The following is an 11,999-nucleotide window of genomic DNA, read 5'->3' on the forward strand; positions in this document are numbered from 1 at the left end:
CCAGGCCACATGTGTGCTAACACCCAGGTTTGAACCTACCTCTGCCAGATACTGAAGTATGTGTTCTCGGGTGCCTCAGATTTGGCAGGAGTGAAGGAATGAGGTAGGGGTTGTTGATCTCCTGATAGAGGAGGGCCCAGGGTCTGGTAATTATGTGTGGGGAAGGGAGGCAGGTAGGGCTGGGCTTTGATGGTGGCTGTGCACAGGTGGGGTACTGTGGGGGGTGGTTTCCAGCCATGGCCTGTGGTTAGAGCATGAGAGAGGAGCACGGGGATGGGCTGGGCTGCGGCAGAGGGGTCCTGGAAGTGGGGAGAGCAGAGCCTGTCCTCAGCCTGGTTGAGTGGCCAGGGCAACCCCAGTGTTAGTGGCATAGCCTGGGCGGGAGCAGGATGGCCCCCAAGTTTTCATGGCAGGGACAAGGACGGCAGGTGATGAAATTGGAGGGTGGTGGGCAGGAGTCCAGTTCAGCCTTGTGCTGGGGGTAAGGAGGGTGATGAAGGCTGACAAGGGCCAAGCCCTGTTCCAGACTCTTGGGCGGGATCAACGTCACAGAAGTCTGAGTTAAGAGCTATTTTATCTCTGTTCTACAGATGTAGACACAAGGCATAAAGAGGGTTGGTTAGTTGATTGAGGCCCACAGCTAGTGAGCAGAGGAACAGGGTTTGAACCAAGGCTCCAGAAATATAAGCTGCTTCCTTATCTGTAGGATGGGGCCTTACCTGAAGGTAGTTCCAGGAATTAAATGCCGTAATACAGGCAATGCACTTAGGGTGACACATGGCATTTTCTTAGCCCCTGGAAATGTTAGTCCTGAGGATGATGATTCTCCTAAAGTCCAGGTTATTAAGGATAGTTGAGGTGAAGCATTCAGGATCTGATCTTAAGATCCATGCAGTTTGCTATTTGCACGTGACACCCCAAGTTCCTTGGCTCCTGCCAAGGAACATACCAACTAGGAGGGTTACTGAGGGTCTCGCACAGCAGCTTTGCTGATCCAGGGGAAGGTGGGAAGGGCTCTGCAGCCTAGGGCGAGAGGACAGACATCTGGGGACAGACATCTGCTCTGGGGACAACTTGGGGAGCAGGCAAGCTTGGGAAAGCACTGTCCAATGGGATTCCACCAGCAGCCCTGATGCCTGGCAAGGTGTGAGATTTCTGCAAAAGACCCCATGCATAGCTGCTTGGAGATCTAGAGTTCGGACATCTGACGTGGGATGCAGAACAGCCCTTTCCAGCCTGGTGCACAAGGGCATGGGCAGACCTTGGAGCCCGAGCCCACTACATGGGAGCTCTGCTCTACCTGGGCCTGAATGTAGGGCCTTTGGGCTTGGCCGCTCTGAGCCTCCTTCCTTAGCCATCCTGGGGAGTCACAGTCCTGAGCCCACAGGTCTGGAGCAGGTGTGTGGGGTGTGACAACGGCAGCAGCTCAGAGCCTCCGAGTCACCCTCCCTGCTTCTCCCCAGAGACCCTAATGCCATGCCTGCCTGGCGGGCCAGCTGAGGTCTGGGGAGAAGAGGTTTCATCCGCCCGAGTCACAGCTCTGTTCTTCATTGGGGCCAGCTGGGGGGCACTCAGACGGACACTGGAAACAGCAGTGCCCAGCTGCAACTAAGCCATCCATGGGAATGCCAGAAGCTAGGCTAACAGAGCCGTTGTGGCGGGGGCGGGGGGGGGGGGGGAGGGCGTGGCCAGAGGCAGAATGAATGTCCCAGCCCACTGTCTTGGGTATAAACAGAGGTGGGGCCCTTCCAGCCTAGCAGGACTCCCCAGCAGATCTGAAGGAGAATTCCAGGACCCTCCCTGGCTCCTCGGCCAAATGCTTGGGGTTTAGGGCCAGGATCTCCTCCTGGGAAGCCCACACTTGAGTTGGTTTTATTTCGCTCAGCCAACACTGCCAGGGGACACACTGCTCTGGGCCCAGGGCCAACATGGTGAGGCTCAGTGCCCTCCCCTGGGAGTGATACTGTCCTGGGATTGGTTTTGAGGCTGCAGGGCACAGCAGTTAATGCTTAGGCTCCCATCTCTCACCAGCCTGGCTTTGAGTCTCACCTTCTCCCCTTGCTAGCCGAGCGAAATGTCCTCTCTGCGCCTCAGCTTATGTATCTGCAATACATATGGGGCATATGGGGGAGATAGTACCTCCCTCTTAGGCTTGTCATGAGGATTGAATGAGCTAGTAAGGTGCTTAAAGCAGGGTCCAGCAAGGAGTTGTCGATCTTAAAAAGAAGTCCGCTATTTTACCAGCAAAAGTGAAAAAAAAGGGGGGGTTATTTGAGAATGGCAGACATTTGCAACTTGGGACAAACAAGCTATGGCAAAAACCATAAGCTGGTCCTTAATAAAGGAGAAGAACGAAATTTTATGGAGAAGGGGAGGCAATCGGGAGGGGTTGTTCTGAAGGAAATCCCAGTCGGAGACAAGCAAGAGTTAAGGGCGCTTGACTTAAGAGTTAAGGACGGTTTTCCACTGGCTGAGTTGCTGGGGTAGTCAGTCTCTTGTAGGAGATGCAGTGTGCATCGTTTCCTATTGGGAGCTGTAACTGATGGTTTTTCCTCTTGAGGGTTCTTCTGCTGGGGTCTGAATGACAGGGCTTCCTGTAATTGATATCTAGTGGGGTGTGTGAGGGCTCCCCCTGCTGGCCTCTTGGGGCCATGCTAGCGAGGTTTTCCTTTATTAATTTTCAGAGTAAGCACTCAGTAAAGGTTACCCATCATCATGATCGCTGTTTTAAAAATGAGGAGACAGGGGGGCACCTGGGTGGCTCAGCGGGTTAAGCCTCTGCCTTCGGCTCAGGTCATGATCTCAGGGTCCTGGGATCGAGCCCCACGTCGGGCTCTCTGCTCAGCGGGGAGCCTGCTTCCCCCTCTCTCTCTGCCTGCCTCTCTGCCTACTTGTGATTTCTCTTTGTCAAATTAAAAAAAAAAAAAAAGAGAGACAGGGACCCAGAGGAGTGAATATCACATGGCAGGCAATCGAAAAGCCAGGGAATGGACCCAAATCCACCTAACTGCAAAACCAGTGCCCTTTTCCCAAATCAGACCTGGGGCCAAGGTTTGGAATGAGACTATCTTGGGGAGTGTAGTGTTTTGCAGGCCACCCGGACCTCTCAGTCCCTCCCTGGCTCACACCCTTACCAGCCATCCGGGGAGAGACAGATGTCAGCACCCCTGTGTCCAGATGAGAGCAGGAACCTGGAGGGGCAAAGCAGCCTCCTTGGCCCATGGATGGTGGGGGCAGGGCCAGGCAGCGGGCAGTGTGGCAGTAAGTGGGTAAGCAGCCGTGTGCTGGAGCTGGAGCTGGAGGGAAGGACGAACAGCATCCACGTCCTGCCCTTGAGATGCTCTTCAGCTGGAGGACGCACATTGGGCTTTCTGCAGCTTGAATGAGGCAAGCACAAAGTGAAATTTTTTTTTTAAGATTTTATTTATTCATTTGACAGAGATCACAAGTAGGCAGAGAATCAGGCTGAGAAAGAGGAAAGGAAGCAGGCTCCCTGCCGAGCAGAGAACCCTACGCTGGGCTCCGATCCCAGGACCCTGGGATCATGACCCAAGCAGAAGGCAGAGGCCTTAATCCACTGAGCCACCCAGGTGCCCCACAAAGTGAATTTTTAAAAATAAAACCAAGCGGGCACGGAGACGTGCTTTATGAATTGGCATGTGCACAGCCAGAGCGGAGGGTCCCTGGGATGAGCTGTTCCACCTACTGGTTGCGCAGATGGCACACGGAGGCCCAGCCTCGTGCCCCTGCAGCTGGATGGGACGCACTGGGGTGGAGGAGAGGGAAGGCTGTCCCTTTCCAAGGGCCTGCTCAGATCCCAGCCCGGTGCAGGCAGTCCCCACCATCACTTTGACTGTAGGAAATGTGAGCCCCACGGAGGTCTATTGAGGAGCCTGACATCCCCGGCAAGCAAATGAACCAGAGTCCAACCTCCAGGCTTCCTCCCGTCAGTCCTATAGGAGGTGGCAGGAGGGAGGGACCGAGGGGCCGTGTTGAGCACATACAGAAAGTATCAGGAAGAGGACCTGGGGAAGCCCTCCCACCACAAGCCACACAGCCTCCGTGCCCCTCTCTCCCCTCTCTCTGTTCATGCTCACAGTAGCCTCCCTGGGCAGGGACCTTGAGCCTCATTTACAGTCTAGGAAAGCAAGGCTCAGAGAGGCACACAACACTTGTCCAAGGCCACAGCTGGCCAAGTGGCAGAGGTTGGGCTCTACCACCCCCCGCGTGTTTTTCTCTGCATTCCCTGGTTGTTGTGAGGGTTAAGATGCTGTTGACAGGACAGGTAGGAGCCATGAGCTCTGCCAAGGGGGTCTCTCGAGAAAGAACGCAGGCGGTGGACTTGGTAGCCTTGGACTCGAACCCGCCTCTTCTACCAGCCAGCAAAGTGACCCAGGACCAGTGGCATCTGTTCTCTGAGGTTCACTTCTCCCTCTCCAAGGACAGTGTGAGATGATGGAAGTGGGGTTGGCATATAGTTTCCGGGTCATTTGAGGACAGAATGAGGATCCAGAGAACGAGAGCGTGGGAGGGACCCTCCTGACTCACCATCCAACCCCTTGCTGCACGGACAGGAAACCGGAGACCTGGAGACGTGGGGGCCTTGTTCCATGCCAGAGCTGGGCCCCTGGGAGGCAGTGTAACACGGTGGCTAGAGCAGGAATTAGCTTCCCAGCTGGGCCACTTCACTCCAAGGTCGTAGGGCTTTTCATGAGACAAATCACTGCCCTGAGCCTGAGTCTTTCCCCTCAGAAGCTGCGCTGGCATAAGCAAGTGCTCAATTACTATTAGCTAATAATACTATTCCGAGGGGAATGAGGCCGGACGGTCTCACAGCCAGAGCTTTCCAAAGACCATCGTAATGGCAGCCAACACAATGCAGCACTTCCGGGTTCATGGCACAGTTCAGGCACCCAGCCGGCAGGCGTGTGCTACACTGCTTCATCCTCGTACAATGGTGTTTGCCGCTGAAGAGAGGGGGCGCAGGGACGGTCTTTCTCCTGACTGGGGTATGCTCCCTGGTTCTTCCCAGAGCCTGGCGCTGAGACACGGCATGTGCTCCACCCTTGGGCGCCCCGTGGGGCGTGACTTCCCCCTTCTGGAAGGTGGGGGTGATGGAGGGTTTGCACAACAGGGGGCCTTCTGGCTAGGCTGTTTCTGCGACTTCCCGCCCCTTTTCTGACTCTGACTGTGCCCTGGCCTTGGAGCTCTGGGGAAGGTGTCACAGGCAACGGGGGAGGGGTTCCTGCTGGGCCAGAGGCCCACTCCCTTCTGGGACCCTGGAGCCAGTGCGCTCAGCCTGCTGGTCGTCTCGGTAACCGATACCCAGGCGGCCAGACAGAGTTATGGTGTGTGGCTGGGAGGCTATTTTGTCTAATAGGCTAAAAGGCCTTTGGAAATTCCTGGAGCCCATCTGGTCCTAGTTACACCACAATATTGCTGTCTCTTCAACTCACAGACAAGGGAACACTTTTTTATTTCTCCTTTCGGAGCTTAGGAATGTGTCTTAAGTGCAGCCTGCAGCCGCCCATTTGGTCCCAGAGTTCCTTGTTCGTGTACCAGACCCATCATCCCTTTAAATGCCCACTGCCCCTTCCTCTCAGCCTCCCCCCACCTCAGACAACCCCTCCAAATCCTGAGGGCAACCGGAGAGGGCTGAGGCCTCAGAGGCGAGCCTGCCTGGCTTTGCGATGTGCCCCTGATGTCTGTGCTTTCTCATCCATGGACCCAGAGACAGGGACTCCAGAGACGTGAACACAGGCCTGGCATGGGGGAGTCCCTTGGTAAATGCAGGTTTTCCGATGAGCTCCATGAATTGGAGAAAGTTCCTTGACCAGCTACAGGTGCCACTCGCTTCTGTAAAATGGGAGCTGTGACTCTAAGGAATGTTTGTAAGCTTTTCTTTTTCGCCTGGCTCCTGTCCACCCACTGAGGCTACCCCAAGAACCCAGAGGCAAAACAAATAGAGACTCTGCCTCTACAGAAGCTCTGAGGAGTCTGGGCAGGGGCGCCCAGGCGCTGCCTCTCCCTGCGCTGGAGTACGTGTGTTTCTTCCCTGGACTTCTGGTCCCCATGGGTCCCTTGGGGGTCCTGCTGGCTGCAGTATCCAGAGGCTGGGGACAGCTGCTCCGTGCCTTCTTGCTGACACATGGCCCTCCCGTCCTGGGCTGGTTGAGTACCCTGGGCAGTGGTTTGGGGCAGCCGGCACCCCCATCCCTTCCTTGAGGAGCTCCTGCTCCTCTTTCCCTAGGCTGTAACAGTCGTGGTCCCCTGCTCCGAAGGTAGAATGTGATGAAAGTTCAGATCCTCCTCATCCAGCCCCTCCTTCCAGGCCAGACCAGGGCTGTATTTCCTCACCCTCTGAAGTTGGATGTGGCCATGAACTTGTTTTATGAACTGTGAGCTCAGGGGCTTGTGGACCTCCTGGGTGGAAGCTTTCTGAGCCAGTGGGTGATTCTCATGACCCTTTGTCATGGTGATGGTGGGATCATGTTTTAGTCTCAGTCCCTTAAAGCCCAAGGTGACTAGAGGGATGGACATTCAGTGCGAGTAAGAGATAAATCTTTGTTCTTTAAGCTACTGAGGTTTTGGGTGGCTTGTTATGCAGCAGTAACTTTGACTGCTCTGACTGACACCCATCCCCTCTCCATGATCACAGAGGTGATTTAGTGATGCAGGGTTACTCAATATGGTCCAGAGTCCTTAGCTATACTTTTTTATTTTGGGGGATGCCTGGGAAAGGGACCTTGTTTCTTGAGTTATAGAGCAGTCATATTTTGACCACAAAGATAAATCCAATCTAAGGTACGGAAGACCAAAATGAAGGCAGAAAAACATACGACGCGATGGAGAAGGAGAATTCTGGTGACATCAAGGCAGAGCTGCCATGAACAGCTGTACAAGTTGTGCATAATTCTAAAGGGTGTTATTCACACAGTTAACAAGATATATTTGTGTATTTATCAGGACAATTTCCCAGCAGATGGCAGTCAAGTGTCTCGAGGAAGTGGAACTTTTCTCTACTTGGCACAAATCTACTATACAGGCTAAAAGCCACACTGTGTCAAGACCCCGATCTCAGTCCTTGAGTCCCCAGAGCTTCCTGAACTTGAGCAGTACTTGGTAGTGTTGATTCTCTTGATGAATTCCCTTTGCTGTTAAACTGTGCTCCCAACAGAATCATGGACACTCCAGTCACCAACAAGAGGCATCAGACTCATTTTCCACTCTTCAGAACAGACCTTAAGTGCTTTTAGAAATGAGTCCAACAACAAGAGAGGACACAGAACAACCATTAAAAGCAGGCATAACAACATACCAGGTGGAGGCCATTTGTGTGGGTGCAGGTAACCTTTCCCCTCTCAATAAGACTCTTACTCTACCTAGACTCTTACCCTACGGTGCTGTGGCCTGAAAAAGGTTTGTGGTCGTAAATTTTTTTCTTACGGACACAGAGAAGATATTGTGTAGACTTCATTTCCTCATAAGTGGTTAAATTATAACTGTTGTTGCTTAAAAGGACAGACCAAAATTATCTAGAGAGTTCGCACATGTGTGGCCTGAGCGAGATAAATAATGCATCATTGTAAAAGAAAGGCTGGTGTCCAGTGAGGTCCAGGCCCCCTGCTATTCCCAGTGCAGGGGGGAGGCTGCACCTCCAGCGGGGGCCCTGACCCCACACCGCCCTGCCCAGGAAAGCTCACTCCCACAGCTCTGATGCCAGGACTTTCCAGGAAGGGTTTAGGAGAGGCGGTGGGCTCTGATATCAGATGATCAGGGGTGGGGTCTTGGGGCTGCCTTTTTTAACTGGATGACGCTAGACCAGCACTCTCCCCTGTGGAGGCTCAGTTGCCACTTCTCGAAAATGGGACTGCTGACAGCCACCCGAGGGGTTGCTGGGAGGGTCCAGTGGGCATGGGAACTCCCAGCGTGTCGTAGGGGCTCAGTGCACAGTGACTGGGGCCTGGTGGCTTTCTTGTCGCAGCTTGCCCTGTTGTCTGCTCCTCCGGCAGACCAGGCGGGGAAAGGAATAGGATCTGCTCTCCCAGGGCCTGTCGGCACCCAGTAGGTGCTCCAGAAACACTGCATTCCAGTTGGGAGGAAATTGGTGGGTGCCTTTTGGGGCTGTGAGGGAAGGGCCAGGAACCGTTTTTGCCAGGCCAGGCTGGGAACCCAATTCCCTATCCCACTTCTGGGAACGGTGGGGCTCCAGTGTCCCCTCTGAATCCGTGGGGACCCCCATCCCACAACTGAGCGGGTGCTCTCCATTCCCTACTCCCCTCCAGCCCCTTCCTGGGTTTCCCAGTGAGTGTTACCTGGCATCAGCAGGACACAGAGAAGGGAGCTCCCGGGTCTCGCCAGCAGCCCTGGGCCAGCACAATTATTTTTCCGCCGGGAGTTTCCAGGGAGCTGCTGGCAGCTAGGCTGGGGGGCTTGGGGGAGAGGCACCAGTGGGCGTATGAGGAGCCAAATTCATCTCCCCTCTCCATCCACTGGAGTAAACTGGACGGCAGTTTCCTGATCTTGGATGAATGACAGCCTTCCTGGTCTCAGGTTCCTCGTCTGTAAAATGGAGATAGTATCAGCCTGTGAGGAATGAATAAGCGGGTTCACGCAAAGCATTCAGAACAATGCCTGGCAGGTAGCGAATGCTCTAGAAAGGAGTGGCCACAATTGTCATGATGGTAAGTCACTCCTGCTAGGCTACTAGTCTGGACTCTGGCTCTCAGCTGCAATGATGCGGGGCTGTCATTTCCCATCTCTGAGCCTCAGTGTGCCCTTGTGTGTGTGTCTGTGCTGGAGGCTGGGAGCCTGTGTGAGGTCCCCTGTCGGCATCTGCGCCACCCCCTCCCCCTGCCCTGCACAGCGTGGGTCACCTGACCTCTGGGAGGACCCACCAGCTCCTTCAGCCCCAGAAACAGCCAACCTCGGGCCCCCCCGGGCTATTGCTGTGTTCCATCACCCTTTGCGCAGGAGTGAAAATGGAGGCCTGAGAGGGACAGGGCTATCTGCTGAGCGGATGTCAGGTCCAGTGTAACTGAAATATGGTCAGCCAGGTTCCCTTGGGCCCAGCTACAGGAACAAGCTGTCCCGACTCATCTGGCTGCTGTCCCTTACTGTTGTTTGCAGACAGAGCTGTCCTCAGCCCCAGCCCCACCCACCCCTTGGCTCCCCTTGCTCCTTGGCCTGCATGGCCCCTGCTAATGGAGGTCGTGCTAGGTGACCAGGGGAGGACCCTGCTGCTCCAAGGCCCTCCATTCCTCACCTCCACCCGAAAACCAGAGGACGGAGCTCTTGTTCTCTGAGTGCCTTTCTTACCCAAGGCCTTGGAGAGAGAGGCCTGGAGTCATGGTGTTAGAGGGTGTGGGGTAAGGGGCCAACGCTGAGCATCAGGAATTGCTGGCACATGGGAGGCAGAAACAGACATTGCCATTTTATGAGCGGAGTGTGCATACGCAGCAGTGGGAGTGGGGGGGGCCTACCACGGCCCCAGCCTTCCCACCTTCTCCACCACCCCCCTGCCCTGACTCAGAGAGGGTCTGGGCTGAGCAGAGCAGTTCCTGGGCTGTGTGGATGGGCCACGTTCCCCAGAATGGGGCAGGGCTGCAAAGCAAGCTGCAGGGGCCCTTGGGAAGGGGAGGTGAGATTTAGAGCTTTGGCTGGGGGAGCTGGTCCTGGCCAGGCAGATCCTGGGTGGGGCAGACCCTAGTCTAGGTGGGGCCCCGTGACTGTCTGCTGGAACGGAGGAGCAGCAGGGCCGAGTCTTCTAGGCAGCAAGGGAAATTGAGACAGAAGCTCGGTTACAGGGCATGATGAACATGCCCCCCCACAGCCCCCCCGGAGGTGGCTACTGTGTGGACACTCAGGCCCCACGGTCATTGTGAATCCAGGGCTCAAGGCCATCGACTTCTAACCTTACCTGCTGATGGAAAGGCGGCTGCTGCCCTCTACATCCCTGGTCAGGTTGGCCCCAGACCCCAAACAGGGAAAAGGCTGCCTTGAGGGGCATTTGAGACTGCGTCCTGGGTTCAAATCCTCCCCGTGCCACTTCTTGGGCTGTGTGACCTTGGGCAAGGCCCTTTTCCTCTCTGAGTCCCCATTTCCTCTTCTGCAGATAAGAAAGTAATGCCCCCAACCTACAAAACTTGGCCACCGTGTCTACCAAAGCTCTAGTACGCAGTCGGGGCCTCTGTGCCTTTGTCCTCTTCCACCTTCCCTTCTTGGTCCAGGGGCCCGAGGAAGCAGGCGGTGGGTGATGTTTGCTCTGGCAGCAGTTCACAAGTCCCTGGCAACCTAAGGCCAGGCCGCAGCTGCCTCTCCCAGACGATGCCAACCCAGGGACAGATTCTCTGCCCATGGGAACTTGGGTCCATCCCAGGAGCATGGGCCAGATGGTGGGAAGGAGAGAGGGCAGGGTAGGGGCTTGGCCAGGGCTCTGCCAAGGTCTCCTGGTCACAGGATGGAGAGCAGGTCCTGCCTGCAGAGTCCAGAGCCAGGGGCTGGCAGCCAGGGTCGAGCGCAAACAGTGCTGCTCCCCAGCGAGAGCTGGAAATGGGAGCCTGGGGAAGCCTGAGGGCAGTGAACAAATATTTCCCCAAAGGATGCTTGGAACAAAGCCCACTTGGGGAGCTCCCTATGGGGTTTGGACTTGTGGAATGCCGGATGGGAGGAGGGAGGCGGCACCTGCTGACAGAGAAGAGGGTGTCCAGCTGGGGTTGGCAGTCAGACCGCAGAGCCAGGGGGCTGGGACCAGGCGTCCAGGCTAGGGGCCAAGGCTCCAGGGGTCTGAGCTCTCTCTTTAGGAGGGCTGGAAAGACTCAGCAGGCCCCAGTGCCACATCTCAGCACGGCCTTGTGCATGCTAGAAGAAAGTGACCCCTTGGCAGACACGGCTGGCATGCCCTGGCTTGGGGAGGGCGGGGGGCTTCTGGAGCCCAGTATCCCAGTATCACCAGCCACAGCAGCCCCAGGCTGTCCTCAGAGAGGGTGCCTCCCTTCCTGAGGCTGGCCCTGGAGCAGCAGCCTCCTCGGTGGGGGGTGGGGAAGCTGGATCACAGTGCCCCTGAGGATTTGGGCCCCACGTCCCTTCCTCCCTCCAGCAACTTTAGGCCTGGTGGAGGAGGTCGGGTGACCTGTCTCTCTTGGACACCCTGGACCCAGCATGCTGGAGGTCCTGCCCTGGGGTCCCATAGCAGCAGGGCTAGACTGTTTACAAAAGCCTGTGGTGACTTAGGACAAGAGGGAAGTGAGCATGGAGCGACTTCTTATTGGATTCCAAGGCCTGCAACAGGAGCGGCTGAGTGGCCCATGGCCCAGGTGGGGACAGAATTGTGTCCCTCCTCCAGGAGGCCCCAGCCCTCCAAACATTCCTTCCTGCCCATAAAAGAGCTTTGCAAAAATGCAAAATAGTGCTTCTCCTCTCATTTGCTTTTTTGTTTCAAAATAGTAGCTATTTTTCACAAAAATATGTTGTTTGTTATTTAACAAAATAACTCAGTATCTTAACAATTTTTCCTTTTTAGCTTCTAATACAGTAAATATTGATAGTTATAACTCACATAAACTAAGATTCTTTCTCAATGATATTTAAGAGTGCAGAGGATAGGGTTTCCAGATAGAATGTGAATTATGTCCTATCTAATATCTGGGACATACTTAATACTAGAAAGATTATCTGTGATTTATCTGAAATTCAAACCGAACTGCACATTCTGTATTTTTATCTATGCACCAAACCTGGCATCCCTATTAAAACATCCCGACAGCGAAATATTTGAGGAGCACTGGTATAATATACCAACAGGTGATATACCACGTCATAATTCCAAGATTGAGGGAGAGCACTAGGCTGCTGTGCTTGGGGACACGGGGACATTGGGTGAGCATGGAGGGGAGAGAGCTGAGACAGAAGGCTCTGTGAGTAACAGGGCCTGGGGCCTGGACCACAGTTTGGGTGTTGGAGTCCCAGCAAAGGAGGGAGGGGGACATGGTCTCCTATTG

At 55.0% G+C, this 11,999-nt stretch overlaps 1 long non-coding RNA gene across 1 annotated transcript; it reads right to left on the minus strand.

Annotated features, from left to right (window-relative positions):
* Window positions 1-6,540: 6,540 nt before the first annotated feature.
* LOC125087513 (uncharacterized) lies at window positions 6,541-8,957 on the minus strand. The gene is made up of 3 exons (XR_007123451.1): window positions 8,882-8,957; window positions 8,316-8,562; window positions 6,541-8,124 (listed from the first exon to the last, which is right to left on the minus strand). It is a non-coding gene; the product is annotated as an uncharacterized LOC125087513 (long non-coding RNA).
* Between the last annotated feature and the right edge of the window lie 3,042 nt (window positions 8,958-11,999).

The sequence above is a fragment of the Lutra lutra genome, chromosome 1 (genome assembly GCF_902655055.1).
Source record: "Lutra lutra chromosome 1, mLutLut1.2, whole genome shotgun sequence".
NCBI lineage: Eukaryota > Metazoa > Chordata > Mammalia > Carnivora > Mustelidae > Lutra > Lutra lutra.